General features: G+C 38.3%; 1 protein-coding gene and 1 pseudogene across 27 annotated transcripts in view; both read left to right on the top strand.

The window, feature by feature from the left end:
- The window catches only part of ANKS1B (ankyrin repeat and sterile alpha motif domain containing 1B), a 967677-nt gene that overhangs the window by 789611 nt on the left and 164859 nt on the right, over positions 1 to 13207 (top strand). The window lies entirely within an intron of this gene.
- Positions 9254 to 10317, top strand: LOC138396852 (nucleophosmin-like; annotated as a pseudogene).

Genomic DNA, 13207 nt, shown 5'->3' with positions numbered 1-13207 from the left:
ATTGTGTGATAAAGCATGGATATGGATCTCTTTGAGTTTGTCCTGCTTTGGGTTCACTGGGCTTCTTGCATGTGCTAGTTAATGTTTTTCATCAAGTTTTAGGAAGTTTCCAGCTATTGTTTCTTCAAATATTGTTCATTCCCCTTTTTTCTCTCCTATTCTTCTGGGACTGTCATTATGCATTTGTTGTGCCACTTGATGGCATTCCACAGATCTTGACACTGTTTTTCTTCATTCTCTTTTCCTTTATTCTTCAAATCATTAATCTTAATTGACCTACATCCAAGTTTGCTTATTCTTTCTTCTGTTGAGCCCCCTAGCAATATTTTCATTTTAATTATTATGCAGCTCAACTTCACAATTCCTATTTTATACTTTCTTTATACTTTCTATCTCTTTATTAATATTCTCTTTTTTGATTAAACATTGTTTTCATGCATCCCTTTTTTTCATTCTTTCATTCTTTAGACCTGTTTCCTGTGGTAACTTGAACATATTTATGATAAATGGTTTAAAGTCTTTGTTAAATAAGTCCAACATCCAGAAATGGTTTCTATTAACTTCTTTTTTTTCCTGTGTATGGGCCATACTTTCTTTGCTCTTTATCTGCATGTCTCCTAATGGCTTGTTGGACTCCACACATTTTAAATGATATAATGTGGCAGTTCTGGAAGTCATATTACTTCCTCCTCTCTAGGGTTTGTTGTTTAATTACTTCGTTGTTGCTGCTGTTGGTGGTGGTTATTTGTTTAGTGACTTTCTTGAACTAATTCTGTAAAGTCTTTATTCTCAGAAGTCTATGCTCAGTTAGCTATGGGATCAACTAATGATTGGACAGGTATCTTCAAATGCCTTGAGCCTGTAAGTCTCCTAGCCATTGCTGAAGGGCTGTGTGCCTTCAGTAATCTAGTGGGCAGTTTACAACTCTTCCGTAGCCATCACATCCAACTTACATAGACTCTCAAAGTGAGCCAGAGGTGAGAAGTTGGGACCTTCTCAGATATTTTCTGGGTATGTGTATAGCCCTGCACATGTGCATGGCCTTCTAGATTACCAGAAATGTGTCAGAGCTTTTCAAAGCTCCCTATAGACAGCTCATTCTCTAGTGTTTCCTACGAAGTTTATGGTCATCCTCTTTTTAGCTTTAATTAGTATCACTGCTTCTGAAAGCTTTGATGTTAGATAATTGCTGCTGACTATTTCAACAAATGCCCTAGGGATAGGGCCATTCTCACTGAGTGAGCTCTGAGTCAAGGCAAATAAAGACAAACCCTGAGAATAGAGCTTTTCCAAGGAGCTTCAGACACGTTAAATAGCAACAATTCTCTGGCAATTGGACATTTTGGGGAGCTCCACACCTATTCTGTCCCTCCAGCGGCTGCTAGGCTGCTAGTTTTCACAGATACTATGATTTCAAGGCTGTTGATTTTCAAGGATACTGTGAAGCTATGGAGAGGCAGATGGTAATAAGGCAAATTAAAATGCCACAAAGCTCACTGTTCTTACTAAGATGCAGCTATTTTTTTAATAAATGTTTTTTGTATTGTTGCAAGCTTTTGGTTGATTTCCAAATTTCTGGAAAAGTTGATTTTGACACATTTTGCCAGTGTTCTTTCTTTTTAATGGAAGAGTGGATTTTCAGAAGTCCTTACTCTGCCGTTCCAGAAGTGCTTCTCATGCCACATTAGTTTTGATATTTAAGTCATTAAGAAATATCTAGAGAAGAAGATGCATTACATGTAATGTCTAAAGAGGGTGTAATGGAGGAGGGTTAAAGAGAATTAATGGCTTTTTTGAAACAAGCCTATCCATTTATGAAGCTTTAATTTAATGTCTACTATGTGTCAATCACTGCTGTAGGTGCTAGGGACACAAAATGAAAAAGGCATAATACTCTATAGGGACTCACATTCTACCAAAGAAAACAGATTCATAAATAACCAAATGTAACACAATGGGAAGACTATGAAATTCAATCTTTAGCTCTTTCTGTAATGGAAAATCATAGCAAGTTTTTAAATGAAAGAATCACTCATTACCGTATTCCACAAATACATATTGAGTGTCTATTACATGTTAGGCATTGTTCTAGGCATTGGGGAAACAGCAGTGAACAAGACGGTGGTCCTGACCTCATGAAGCTTGCATTCTTTGGCAGTGGGGGAGGGGAGAAGAAACACAATGAGAAAAAATATTAAATGTATAATATAGATTTAGGTTGGAATGAGTGAGATGAATTAAAGCAGGAGAAGGCATTAGAGGGTTAGAGAAAGCTTTGGAGTCAGGAGGGCACAAGGCTGTATAGGAGTAGTAAAAGGAAGCCGTCTCCAAAGAGAGGAAAATCACTGAGACAGCAAATCCAGACAGGTGGCAAGTTTGAACACCACTAGACAATAAGGGAATTGGGTTTGTCAAAGAATCACAAGAGGTTTGGGAAGTGAAGGAAGGAGGGGAGTAGTAAGAGATAAGATCTAACCAGGAAGCATGAGTCAGAAAATGGCCTTACAGGGCAGGGTAAGGAGTTTTAGTTTTGTAGTTTTGCCCTAAGGGCAAAAGAAGTCATTGGAGGATTTTAAGTGGGAAAGTGACATGATCTAATTTATATTTTCGAAAAATCACTGGTTGCTTTTGTGAAAATGGACAGTGGAGGGGCAAGAGTAGAAAAGGGAGACTAGTTTACTTGATAGATTATGATGGCTGGGATGAGGTGGTGTCAGTGGGGTTGGTGATATGTCTTTGGATTTAAGATATATTTTAAAGGTAAAGCAACAGAACTTACTGAGGGCTTGCTAGGAGAAAGAAAAAAGTCAAGACTGATTGATTCCTCGATTATGAGCTTAAGTGAGTGGCGAGTGAACTGTGCTGTCAATAATGGAGAAGGGGAACACAGAAGAGAGAGGAAGAGGAACAGAGGGAAAATCTGAGGGTTTGTTCTGGGGCACACTAAGTTTGAGGTGTCTATTGGCTCTATAAGTGCGTATGTCAAGTGGGAAGATGGATATTTGGGTCTAGTGCTTTAGAGAGAAATCAGAACTGGCAACAAAAATTTGAGAGTCATGAACTTAGAGATGGGATTTGATGAGTCACCTAGAGAATGGGGGTAGTGAACAAATTTGTCATTTATGAATAAAATATCAAGACTAAGTTACATTTTTAAGCATCACTTTTGGGTAGCCCAAGTATAGATTTTTTTTCTTTCCAACCTCACCATCAGTATTTTCTGCTGCTTCATTATAAACCAATTAGCTTCATATTGTTACTATTAACAGAAATAGCCATTAAGTGCCTCCTCCTCAAGGCAAGCAGTGGACACAGAACTGTTTAAGAAGTGTCCTCTTTCTGTTCTTATGCAGAAAGCTTATCAGCTGTAGAGTTCTACATTATGCCATTCTGCTGTAGTTCATTATTCTTAACAAAGAAAGTGTCAGTTGTACATAATAGAACCATATTTTGTGTGTTATAGGTCACTTTGGTTTGGAAAATTGTTAAGCAATCTTTTTTTTTTTTGTCTCGTCATCCTGTCTGGACTTTGAATATTAAATTTTTTGGAGCAGGCTCAGCATTTGCATTAGCAAATAATGAACTTTGCCTTTCTACTCATTGAACTATGGAAATTAGTCTGCACTATTATTTGATAATCTGTTTCAAAATAATGTCTCAATTTGGAGTAGGGGGAATGATTTCCCTATATGATGGAGACTATTTAGTGAATTGATTAAGAAACAAAAGGAACCAGCCTTGACTCTGAATTCCTTTCCAAAAGTCCTTAAAGCTTTCTTACAGCTTTATTAGCAGAAGGATTTCATGGTCTCAAAACAGAATAACTATATCAATCCCACATTCCTGTCCCTAATATACTGGGTCTTTGAGTTGGTGGCATAAACAAGGAAGGTAAAGCAAAATAGAAAGGAAAGACAGAGGGTAACTTGTGGGAAGCTACTTGGATTTCCTAAAGTCAAATACACAAAGATCACTTGGAGTTAGTATGTATTTTCAAGAGTAAATACAGCCTTTTTGGATAGAAGGGACTAGATAGGGGAAAAGAAATAGAGTCTCACAAGGAAAAAAAATTATATCCTTAAAACCTGTATTATCAACCTTATTAAATAGGAAAATAAATGACAATGAAAAAAATAGCATTTCTTTAGACATAAGAAGGCTACTCTCTAATAATGCATAAAAAGTAGCAACTTGGAGGGAATAGTGGCACATTCAATCTTGCAGTAATGTCGTCGTCCTTTCCGTGAAGTTGGGGGCTGCACACAAGCTCAGCACTGCAGTGGTGGCTCGATTGCCCATCCTTACTTTAATTAGACCCCTACTGCCTCCTTTTTCTCCTGTCTTGAGGGAAGTATTGGAGAAATAGGAAGAGTCTAGGCATAATGGAAGCATCTAGATCTGCAGCTCACATGCCCAACTCTCCACTCGCTTTAGTGTTTGTTGCTTACTTACAGCCCACGTGAGACTTGAACCAGAAGGCAAAGCATAAACCTATTTTTAATGAATGCAAAAAGAAATTACTTCTTTGGTGTCCCCTAGAGATATTAAGAGCAAAAAGGGATGAGGAAAAGGAAGGCATTAGAAGAAAATAAATGGCCCTAAGAAAATTAGGGAAGATGAAAAATGAGAAATTGTTATGACTCGGGGAACTACATGATAACTCTCTCGGGCTCTACTTCTTCTTAATCCTGATACAGAGTCCTACTTTTCCCCAGTTGTCAAAGGTAGGTGGGGAACTTTTTTTAATGTTGATTGGTGGCTGAGAGCAGCAATGAAGTGATCAGCAACCAGCTGTTTTATCAATTATCCAAAGAGTGGTTTCTGCACATTCATTCTGTATTTATAGTGTGCCTACTCCATTCACATAGAATGTATGTTTTTTGTATTGTGTGAGAATTGCAGAGCAAAAGTCACTGGCAACGAAACCTTTAGGAAACCTTGGGTTTATCAACTAAAGTTGTTTTATAGGAGGCAAACCAAAGCCTCCTTTTGAACCACAAGTAGATTATATTTTGGAATTAAAGATCCCTATCTTAGTCTGTTTTATGTTGCTATAACAGAATACCTGAGGCTAGGTAATTTATAAAGGAAAGAGGTTTATTTGGCTCATGATTCTGGTGGCTGTAAAGTCCAAGATTGGGCAGCTACATCTGGTGAGGGTTCATGCTGCTTCCATTTATGGTGGAAAACTGAAGGGGAGCAGACATGTGTAGAGATATCGCATTGCAAGAGGAGGAGCAAGAGAGAGAAACTAAGGAAGCCAGATTCTTTTTAACAACATGCTCTGGAGAGGACTAATCCATTCTCAGGAGAGCTAGAACTCACTCACCTTGGGCTGGAGGGCATTAATCTGTTCATGAGGGATCCACCTCCATGACCACCTCCCACCAGGCCCCACCTCTCAACACTGACACACGAGGGATCAAATTTCAACATGAGTTTTGGTGAGGACAAACCACATCCAAATCGCAGCTCCTCCCCATCTCCAGACTCTAAGGAACAGAACCCTCAGGGAACCTGCTATTACGCAAAATAAAAACTGTCATGTTTTTCTATAAATTTCTAAGAAAATTTTATTTTTACACAAAAGTCCACAAACAAATCAGAACTTACAAGTAACATTTATGTTAAGATCTTAAGGGAGAGATGTATTAATTTGATTCCTTTTCTTATGCAGTGATATAGTAAGGTTTACCTTTCTGATGAAGTAATTGGCATCAAAGTAAAGAGAGAGGGATTTATGTTGTCAAAGGAAAGCCTGCAATGAATGCCAGTGATGAAGCAGGGATCAAAAACCTTCACTAAAAAGCAGATAGAGTCCCTTATATTCAGAATACTAGAAGAATAGAAGGTTATGATATTAAATATTAATATTATCAGCAAAAATTATAGAAAACTCTAAATAATGAAAAATATAGTTCTCAAGCAGAAATGCCTCTTGAGGTGGATATACCAGCACTGAGCAATTGCAGAGTAATTCTGAATGTGTGAAAGGAAAGATTCACTGAATCATAGTTTCCTCATTGATATCTTGAGGTCATACAAATTGCAAGAGCAGGCAGCCCTCCTATTGGCTTGAAACTACAGGAGGAAAATATTTTTGTGCTGTAGATGTTTTTTCCTTTAAGATCCATTCTAAAAGGTGTAGAATTTTGATTCCGACTGTGGAATTTATTAAAATGTAGGACTTTAAATGATTCCTTTGACTGTGACATCAGAGAAAGTGGACCATAGGCCTTGACTCTCAAGTTACTTTGCAATCTGTTGAGCTATGAGTCTGTTGATGGCAGGAACTGCTGCTTTAGCCCCTTTGTACTTGGGGGCCTGCCTGGCATATGGTATTCAAACATGCTCTGCCTTGTGGTAAGTGCTCCCTAAATGTTTTTTTGAGTAAACGGAAAATACGACAGGGGAAAAAAAGAAGAAAGGAAAGAAGGAAGGAAGGGGGGACAAGAGGAGGGAATTTAAAAAGGAGAAAAGAAAGGATGGCAGGGAAAGGAAGAAAGAAATAGTTTTAACAATACCTAGTCATTATTAATATTTTTTGTCTCCCTGTGATAGTCATGTAAATTATATATGCCTACTGGATCTTGTTTGAAAATTGAAGTGTGTGTTAACTTGCTTCCGTCCTTGGCATCTACCACCTAATGAAATTGCTCGTTAGCTCTTCTGGCATTTAATTTACTTAGCACTTAGTATGCCAACAAATTTTCAGGAATAAGATATGCATTGGGATCAATGGTTTGAAGATACAACTCTGAGGAGAGTTCATTATAAGTCAGCCAGCTGCTTCTGGCTGCAATCTGTTAATGAGGTCACTGGACCAGGACTTGTAAACCGTTCTGTGTGCTTAGTTAAGATTTTGGCTTTTTGGAGTAGATACCTCTCCACACTCACCCTCAACCAACAACTGGTAGTTTGAGCCAGATCTGGGTGCCCAGCCTTTGGAACACATCTGAAAATGCCTTCTTCAAACAATCTGAGCAAATAGTGTAACTTTATTTTTCTATTCTTCAAGATGTGAAACTTGCAGGGAAGCTAAAACAGAGTAGGCAGGCACAGGCGCTGTATCTCGCTGTGTTTCCCAGTATGCATCACACAGCCACTTTCATTCATCCATCTAGCACTTGGGACAAGTGAGTGCATATATTAAAAGTTGCTGTAAGGAAGTTGCAGACCACAGACTATCAGACAGGAAGAAACAGATTTAGTAAAAGCAAAAGTTTGGAGAGGGGCAAAGCAGATGCTATGAAATCTCTATCCCTGAGAATCTTCTTAAAATAGAACCCACCCAGTATTGTGGACTGCTATGGATAGTTTAGGCAGCTTCACTTGAAAGCAAGGGATCAGAGATTACAAAATTGACTTTGAATCAGGTTCTACTGAGGATTAGTCATGTTACCCTGAAAGACTTCCTTGCTTCTTTGAGACTCAGTCGCCTCATCTGTAAAGTGGGAGTAAAAATAGAAATATAACCTTTTAATTCACTCGTTTAACAAATATTTTCTGTGCACATATTTAGAGAACATTTCACTACATGAATTCCACCAGAACAATGTCTTTGTTTTGATCACCACATATACTCACAGTGCCCAGAACAGTATGTGGCACATGGAACGTTCACAAAAAGTAGTGTTGAATTATATGACGTTCACAGTAAGAAAATCAGGCTGCCTGGGTTTGAAATCCAGCTCTTCCACCTCTTAGCTGCATGACCTCAGGGCAAGTCACCCCATCCTACCTCTCTGTGCCACATTTTCTCATCTATGAAATAGGGAGCTGGTAATAGATTCTACTTCTTTCGGTTGTGTGAGGATTACATAAGATACCATATATGAACGACTTAGAACAATGTCTGGCACTTAATAAATGCTTAACAAATGCTAGTTGTTTTTGAGATAATAACATCATCATCATCATCTTTATTATTCAGCTACTGGACTAGGCATTACCGATATAAAAAAGAAAAAGACATGGCCCCTATCCTCAATGAGTTTTCTTACTGGAGGATTCAACTAGTGAGCAAAACTGGTAATTATAATACAAATGTAAGATTGGTGCAACAATAATAGCTATGGAAGTAAAAGCAGGTGCTTCACCACACACTTTATGTAATCAGTGAATGATCCCTGGAGAAACTGCCACGTGTGCAGCCTAAAGTCAGTTTCTAAAACTAAATTCTCTCTCCTAATGGAAAAGAAATCTGTATGTGTTCATCAGAAATCACTGTATGTTGGAACTTCCAGGTGAACCGCAGGACATACATACTAATAGGGTTCCCTTTCTCTGCCTTGAGGGATACCTCCTGTGATTCTTACTTTATGAAATCAGGTAGGGTGTAAAAGACCTGCTTAGCAAGATGCCTTCATTTCCTCTGTAGACTGAGTTCTAACATAGTGACTTCCAAACTCTTCCAACGAGCCCTGGGATGCTACAGATATGCCTTGGGCACAACCCACTCTAAGTACAGAGAAATTGGACTAAATTTGATCTCCAGAACCTCCACCCTGCATTGCCAGAAACATGGGGATTAGTGTATGATTTCTTTGGAAAAAGAGCACTCCACTGTAAAAGTTAACACTCATTTTTAAAAGTTTAAAATCCACTGCCTTAGAGATTCTCCTAAGAAGCTTCTTGCAGGGAGACCATGATTCTCTGCTCCCGGGAAAGGTTAAGTCCTGGTCAGAAGAGAGTTTGAGAAGCATCTAAACAAAGAGTTTTCTACCTGCCATATTTCCCAGCCCACCATGGAGATTCAACCAAGACACTTCTTTTTAATGCAATATTGTAGAAAACATGGTCCAGTTAATAAGACATCACATTTAGTGAATGGTGAAATATTACAAACCCTTTTGCAGTATTGATTCACAGTTTTTTACTTGGTTTCAGAGTGGATCACAGATTCCAAAGAGTAAACATAGGATCACATAAACAAACTGTATTTACCGTTTCATCTGTATTAAGAAAAAAGCTTTTCGGTAACAGCTTGGGGTAGAGGGGCGTGGAGCGAGGCTGAGCAGGGCCCAGTAGCTTTATGCTGCGGTGGGAGGGCAGGAGTCCAACTGAGGCCTGGGCTGGTGGAGAAAGCTAAGAAGCAGGCTGGAGGTCTGAGGGGGTGGGAGGGAGCTGCTGAATCCCTGGATCCTGAGGGAGAGGAGTCCCAAAGGGCGCCGGTGGCATAAACAGATGGGAGGAGGGAGTGGCCTGACAAGCCTGGGGTGTGAGCATTCCTAAGCCCAGGGCCTGAGGTTGTGAACTAAAGGCCGATAAAGATCATCACTTTAAGGTGGATAATGATGAAAATGAACACCAGTTATCTTTAAAAACGGTCAATTTAGGGGCTGGTGCAAAGGATGAATTGTGCATTGTTGAAGCAGAGACAATGAATTATGAAGGCAGTCCAAGCCAAGTAACCCTGGCAACTTTGACAATATCTGTACAGCCAATGTTTTCCCTTGGAGGCTTTGAAATAATACCACTCATGGTCTTAGGGTTGAAGTGTGTGCAGGGCTGTGCATATTAGTAGGTAGCACTTAGTAGCTGTGGAGTAAGACGCAGGGTCAGAAGATGAAGAGGAGGAGGATGTCAAACTCTTGAATAGATCTGAAAAGTGATCTATCTCTGGGAATGGTAGCACAGTTCCACAGAAAAAAGTAAAACTTGCTGCTGATGAAGATGATGATGATGAAGATGAGAAGGAGGAGGAAGAAATTGAGGAAAAAGCTCCAGTGAAGAAATCTATACAAGATATGCCAGCCAAAAATGCACAAACCAGAATGGAAAGGCTGAAAACCATCAATACCAAGATCAAAAAGTCAAGAATCCTTCAAAAAACAGAAAAAAAATGCCTAAAACCACCAGTAAGTCCTAGTTCTGTAGAAGCCATTTAAGCAAAAATGGGCCGGGCGCGGTGGCTCACACCTGTAATCCTAGCACTCTGGGAGGCTGAAGCAGGAGGATTGCTTGAGCTCAGGAGTTCGAGATCATCCTGAGCAAGAGCAAGACCCTGCTCTACTAAAAATAGAAAAAATTAGCTGGGCATGGTGGCACATGTCTGTAGCCCCAGGTACTTGAGAGGCCCAGGAATTTGAGGTTGCTATGAGCTATGATGACACCATTACACTCTAGCCCAGGTGACTCTGGGCTAGAGACTCTGTCTCAAAAAAAGAAAAAGAAGCAAAAATACAAGCAAGTTTAGAAAAAGGTTGTTTTCTTCCCAAAATGGAAGCCAAGTTCATTGATTATCTGAAGAATTGCTTCCATATGACTGACCAGGAGGCTATCCAAGATCTCTAGCAGTGGAAGAAATCTCTTTAAGAAAATAGTTTAAACAGTTTGTTAAATTTTCCATCTTATTTCATTTTTGTAGCAGTTGATATCTGGCTGTCCTCTTTATAACAGTGAGAACTTTCCCTCCTGTGTTTGATAAATGTTGTCCAGGGTCCATTGCCAAGGATGTGTTTTCCAAATGTCTGTTTAGTTTTTAAAGATGAGACTCCTCCCTTTGTTGGTGTTAAGTATATATGGAATGTTATGATAGGACATACTAATACTGGTGGTCAGACATGGAAATGGTGGGGAGACAAAAATATGCATGTGAAATAAACTCAGTATTTTAATAAAGTTTAAAACAAGAAAAAAAAAACAGGGATCGATACATGAGTCTACTCCATTTGTAATTGTCTTACACATGCAGTCTATTTTTTTAATATATATTTGAAAGTGTGGAGAATCATTAAGTGGTGAAGGATTCCAGGAGTTTCAACTCTTATCTCAACATCTACAGCAAGCAAAACAATGTAACAAATCTGAAATACTCCAAAAGCCTGTCAAATTTAAATGGTTATATCATAAACATAGAAAAACATCCTGATATAGGATTAATAAAAGCCATTTAAGAAAAATACTTCTATTACATTTTAATTTCATTTACTAATACTTCTGCTAGCAATATTATCTCTCAGAGTAGTCTAATAATATAAGCATGTGTAAGGAAAGATAAAGTAACACATGGTGAATGTATATTATGTGTTAGGCGTTTTACATACAACTGACCCCTAAGTGAATAGTCGTTTGTTGAATTGATGGATAAATCCTTACCTTAACCCACTTCTTTTTTATAGTTAAAGAAATAGGTTCAGGGAGGTTTCCCAGTGTTCCAAGTCTAATGATAGTCAGGATTGAAACCCAGTTTGTCTGATGAGATACCCTTATTCTATCCATTACATTGGAGTAATTGACACAATATCTATGGTATTACTGATCTGTTTTGGATTGAATTGTGTTCCCCCAATATTCATATGTTGAAGTCCTAATCCCTAATGGGTAGAGTCTTTACAGAGGTAGTTGAGTTAAAATGAGTTCATTAGGGTGGACCCTACTCCTCCATGACTGGTGTTCTTATAAAATGGGGTAATTTGGATACACACACACACACACACACACAGAGAAAGCCATGTGAAGATAAAGACAGAGCTTGAGGTCATGTTTCTACAAGCTCAGGAATGCCAAAGATTGCCAGCAAACCACCAAAAGTTAGGCAAGAGACACAGAACAGATTTTCCCCCCAACCCTGCCATCCTGAACTGTGAGACAATAAATTTCTGTTGTTTAAACCATTCAGCTCATGGTACTTGGTCACGGCAGCCCTAGCAAACTAACACAGCATCATTTTCAGAGAATCAGATGTCGAGTTTGTGGATTTGCTCCAATTCCTGAAGTTGTTGAAATGGAAAGCCTAGAGTGTGAATTTACCCATCCCCTCCTCCCCGCTCCCACCTGCCCAATACCCAATGAATCTTATTTCCATATGTGTACATTTAAGTGTTGATCAATTAGTTCCAATTTAATGATGAGTACATGTGGTATTTGTTCTTCAATTCTGCGATTTTATGGCTGAATAGTACTCCACTCTTGAGAATGTGCCCTTGCATTCTACTCTCCTCTGGAACTTGCTATTGCATTATATCCACTCACAATTGCAGGTTTTTGGAATTACAGCCAAACTACTTTCCCAACCACACAGCTTCCATTCAATCATTACATTTTGAAAGAGAGCCTATGAAAATATAAAGCTGAAGGTGCCTGGGGTTTTAAATAAGTACAAATTTAAAAAGAAAAGAAAAAAATGTCCCCCAATGACAGAATGTTCTTTTTTTTTTTAAAGAAATTTAATTATATAGTTTTGAAAGACGGCCAGTTGGAAAGTGGGTGCCGGGGTCAAGGAGGTCCAGGGTGTTTAAGTGTCCCATTGTAAATCAGTACAGATCCAGCTTAAGAAGTGAGGGCATCTGACTCCTTGTAAGACTGTAAGTAATTGAGTTATTCAGTAACCATAATTTCTGTTTAGTAAAAGTAGGTTCTGTACAAAGCACACAAATGATGACATCCTCACCCTTGATCATATGGTTTCCCTCATTATGTACTTAAATGTGTCTGTGTGTGCTCAATTAATTGCACTTGTTATTGGAAGGCATTGCGGTTGATTCTAATAGGGAACAACCATTAACATAGGTTAGATCTTTCTGGAGGATCACAAAATCTTATTTTTTTATTTTGTACAAAATCTTCCTTCATCAAGATTCAACACGCTGATAGAAATTCTAAGTGAACGGAAGAGTTAAATGTAAAAACAAACACATTTTCTGAAAGTAGGAAAAAAAATAGAGCCAAGTATTATCCTGATCTAGAAAGTAGAAAAAGACTTTTTTTCAGCAAAAAATAAAACCTTTGAGATAAATTACAAAGGAAAATATCAATAATATTGAAAAATGTAAAACTTCTGTGCCTCAAATAAAAATTAAAAGGCAAAACAGCAAAATAGGAGGAAGTACTTGCAAAATATGTAGGTGACCATTGATCTTGTTATATAAATCTTATTGATTTCTTTATAAATCAATAAGATAAAGATAAACAGGCAAATGGATAAAAGACATGAACAAGTTCAAGTCACAAAAAAAGAAACACAAATGTCCCATAGCATATGAAAAATATGCAAGCAATTAAGATAAAAATTGTAGGTACTACCTTTCCCTATTTGACTGACCAAGAGTCAGTATTGAGACAACATGTTGAAATAGACCCTCTCAAATAATACTGAAGGGAGTGGAAAATCAGTACTATTTTCCAGGAAATAAAGATGGATACTTGTCTCAAGAGGTTTAAAATGTGCATATGCTTTAATCCAAGAATGCTACAAATATTTTTT

This window comes from Eulemur rufifrons, chromosome 16, assembly GCF_041146395.1.
Source record: "Eulemur rufifrons isolate Redbay chromosome 16, OSU_ERuf_1, whole genome shotgun sequence".
NCBI classification, from domain to species: domain Eukaryota; kingdom Metazoa; phylum Chordata; class Mammalia; order Primates; family Lemuridae; genus Eulemur; species Eulemur rufifrons.
The sequence above is the reverse complement of the archived record's forward strand: the minus strand, read 5'-3'. Positions and strand labels throughout refer to the sequence as shown.